Raw genomic sequence first — 4,556 nt, forward strand, 5'->3', positions numbered from 1 at the left:
GAGGCTGAACAGGCTGAGGCTGTTTTCCCTGGAGTGTCAGAGGCTGAGGGGTGACCTTATAGAGGTTTACAAAATTATGAGGGGTGTGGATAGGATAAATAGACAAAGTCTTTTCCCTGAGGTTGGGGAGTCCAGAATTAGAGGGCATAGGTTTAGGGTGAGAGGAGAAAGACATAAAAGAGACCTAAGGGACAGCTTTTTCCCGCAGAGGGTGATACATGTATGGAATGAGATGCCAGAGGATGTGGTGGAGGCTGGTACAATTGCAACATTTAAGAGGCATTTGGATGGGTATATGAATAGGAAGGGTTTGGAGGGATATGGGCCGGGTGCTGGCAGGTGGGACTAGATTGGGTTGGGATATCTGGTCGGCATGGACGGGTTGGACCAAAGGGTCTGTTTCCATGCTGTATATCTCTATGACTCTATGACTCTGTCTGCAGTGCTCACTTTTTCTGAGCATAATTTAAACTGATTGGTTAAGTTGGAATTGTTGTCAAAACAGCAACCAACTCAGGTATTCATTTCACAGCCAAATGTTACATATTTTCAATTTTCCAGTATACTCTGAGACTTCTATCTATTCATCACAGATGCTTGTCAGCATTCACTCTCTCTTAAAGGTACAGCACACGCCTTTGACTTCATAATGATGCTTACCACCTGGGTATTGCACTTTACCCACCTTAGCAACTCTCAGAATATCACTAAAGTGCTTCCTTCACTGCATCCACGTTCTGCTCACCACACTACAACATCAAGCCAGGTTGGCTGAGTTTGGCTTTCTCCTGCTCCTCTTGTAAAATAACATCTTCAATGAGCTCTCAGAGCCTCTTTCAGGGCCTCCAGTGAAGCCGTGTCTCAACATGCAAGTCACCCTTCTACAGATGCCTGCATATTGCTGCTTTGAACTCTTGGGATGTTCTGTAATGATACAGTCTGCCTGCAACTATATTGACGGCTGATGGAGTCCTTTAAATGGAAAGCATTCAATTTTGGTTCCTGTCCATGCCCACTGACTCCAGTTCAATACATCAGAAAATTGAGAGAATTGGTCACTTCCCTTAATATTCTGATGCATTGGACACAACAACCTCAAGCAGCCTCAGGACATGGTAATGATCCTGACTTCAGGTTCCCATTGCTCTTTGGAAAATTCAGCCCAAGATTTCAGGTTAATGACGTCGCATCAGAATTGAAAACTGTTAAGAGATGTAGCAGGACATAACCGAGTACAGTGAGAAGGGAAAGGACCAAGGGGTGGAAAGAGTATAAGGCAAGATCTATGACTGTAGGAGAAAGTGAGGACTGCAGATGCTGGAGATCAGAGCTGAAAATGTGTTGCTGGAAAAGCGCAGCAGGTCAAGCAGCATCCAAGGAGCAGGAGAATCGATGTTTCGGGCATGAGCCTTGAATGTGAAAGGCAAAGTGACTTAAATTATAAATGAATAACTGCAAGAAAAAAGGAGTTGCAAGAGGAAAAATAAAAAATAATGTTATAAAATTAATAACAATAGCTAAATGAGAACAGATGTTGCAGTCCAAAACTGTAGCTCACTGAGGTGCACTGCAGTTCCTCCTGTAGCAGATTTTTATTTCTGTTCTTATTTCAGATTTTTAGTATTTTCAGTATTTAGCATTTGCATGTGCAGAATTCTTAGACCACAAGTAAGGTTAGACCATAGAAATTCTTTCTAAACGCAAACCAAATTTTCTTTTGAGAACACCAGTTTATGTTGTAATTTGAAATAAAATAACATAATCAGGCTTATAAAAGATACAGCTGCCCAGATGTGTTATTTCACGTTCAGTCTCCTGATTTAAGGCATCATAGAATCGCTACAGTGCAGATAGAGGCCATTTGGCCCATTCCGTTCACACTAACCCTCCAAGAACATTCTACCCTATCCCCTTTACCCTACATTTGCCACAGTTAACCCATCTAGCCCGCACATCCCTGGGATAATTTATTTTTAAGCATGGCCAATCCACCTAACCCACACGTTTTTGGACTGAGGGAATAAACCGGAACACTTGAAGGAAACCCACGCCAACACAGGAAGAATGTGCAAACTTCACACACACTGTTGCCTGAGGTTAGAATCGAACCTGGATCCCTTGGTCTGTACGGCAGCAGTTCTAACCACTATGCCACCCTACTATTACTGTAATGGTAAAATACATGGTGCCATCTGACCTGAACTTGCTGTTACCTGAGAGAATTGCAGAAATTCACGTAAAATTTTAAACCAAATAAGTGCATTAAATATGTTAGCCTTCTGTCTCATAAGATAATGGTTTATGTTGTAGTGGTCAACACTGTGTTAAGCATCACCTGGTATAGATTAAAAGTCCCACACAGTTGTTGCAGAGGAATACTTTGGCTCAGCCAATATCTGTTCTATCCTTTGGTTCAAGACCCACTCTTGCACATATGTGCCACAGCACCAGCATTCAACCTGATCGAATGCAATATAGCCATAACATTGCAGCCACACATAGCAACCACAATGTACAAAAGAGTTGGATTCTCATTGAAGAATTTGCCATGTGCCACAGGGAGCACTACATCTGAGCAAATTGGAGCTCTGAACTGCACCATCTGTTCTGAATTAGCAGTTGCTCTTCTTTTTAAAACATTGCTGTGATACACCATTGTAGATGTTACAGATGATCAAAATCTCAAAAGAATTCGCATAATTTAATTATTCATTTTGCTTTTAGGGATTTGGAACACTTCTGACTCTGCTATGTTACTGTAATTTTGGCTAGCACTGTGCAACATACATCTATTTAAGGAAATGCATAATTAATTGTTCATTTATCATGTAAAATGTATTGAGGCACAGGTTTAGGGATAAGATGGTGGAAAGGTTCTTAACACACTATTGCTCTGCATTCATAATACTCACCGTCATTCAGGCACAAGAATGCTGTGCAGAGGAACAAGAGCCTCATTTTTAAAAAAAGTTTTGCATTCCAGTGATATCACCAGCCAGTTTCTAAACGAAATGAATATTTGTAAACTTTTAAACACTTTTAAGTGCCCATAAAAATCAAGCATAATTTGAAGACCATTTTCAAAGTCTGTAAATGAGCTCAGTTAGTGGAATCTCACGAATGTAATTTCTTTGATCTGGAGACATGGCCAACTTGGATGAGATCAACTTCCAGCACATTTTGAAACTTCTGTTAGCGATTGCCAAAACTCAATTTATGCTTTGTTGCACTTTGAGTTTAAAATTCAACTATCTTTTGCATTGTTTTGGATGATGTTAGTCAGATGGTGTTGATATAAGTGACACAAACTATTGTCAAGCAGAACCTTTTGGCTGCTTGAAAGGCTGACTTAAAGAGCAGACAGTCTGCTGTGGCTGTTGACTACATGCTTGTAAATTGCCTGTCTACCACCAGAATGTCTGACCAGATGCATCATCCCACATCCCCGTGAATCTATAAAAACTAAAGGCAACAGACAGCTGTGTTTCTCAGAATTACATTAGGTCAGCAACCACTCTCAGGGTATCAGCCAGATTGATTTACTGTCCAAGAAGAATTGTCACTTCCAGTAAAGTGAAGGAAATTCAATAGTCTGGCTGTATGTGCTCATAATATCAAAATTTAGCAAATTGAATGGAATAATGCTTATGTAGCTAAGTTCTGACTAGGAATAATCAGTATGCAGCAATCATTTTGTCTTTTTGTCCACAATATAAATTCTGAGTAATTTGCTGAATACAATTTGGGCTGGTTGATATTAATGCAATTATTCTCTTAACACTTCACGTGCTGTTATTAAAAATAAAGGTTCTAAATAAAAATTTTCGTATAACCAGAAATACATTTTTCTCACATCAATAGCAAGTTGAAACAAGTTTTAACTCATCCAGGGTTTGTCACAGGTTGGACTGTCAGCGCTGAATTCAAGACTGTAAGTGAAGATAACCTTGGAGATTTGGTTTGTATTTATTTATGGGATGTGGGTGTTGCTGGCTAGGCCAGCATTTATTGTTCTTCCCTAATTGCCCATAAGAGGATTGTGGTGAGCTGCTTCCTTTCACTGTTGCAGTCTTTAGGGTACAGAGAAATACACAGTGCTGTTCGGAAGGGAGTTCCTAGATTTTGACTCAACAGCTGTGAAGGAGCAATGATATAGTTCCAAATCATAATGTATGTAACTTGGAGGGAATTTTCACAAGATCCGATGCATCTGCTGCCCTTGACCTTCAAGGGTTAGGAAGGTGCTGTTGAAGAGACCTGAATAAGTTATAGGAATGCATTTTGCAGATAGTAAACACTGTTGCCATTGCACATTGGTAGTTACGGGAGTGAATGTTGATGGCGGTCGATGGAATGCAGATCAAGGGGACTACTTTGTCACACATAGTATCAATTTTCTAGGGGGTGGACTTTAAGTGATCCTACAAGAAAATTTTAATGGAGGTAAAATCCAGCAGGTGCTGAGCCTAACTGCCCACCACAAAGCTGACCCACATTTTGGAAGAAGTGGGTGGACACTGAACTCAGTCGTCATCCCAGCATATTTAAATAAATAA

Source organism: Chiloscyllium plagiosum, chromosome 14 (assembly GCF_004010195.1).
Source record: "Chiloscyllium plagiosum isolate BGI_BamShark_2017 chromosome 14, ASM401019v2, whole genome shotgun sequence".
Classification (NCBI taxonomy): domain Eukaryota; kingdom Metazoa; phylum Chordata; class Chondrichthyes; order Orectolobiformes; family Hemiscylliidae; genus Chiloscyllium; species Chiloscyllium plagiosum.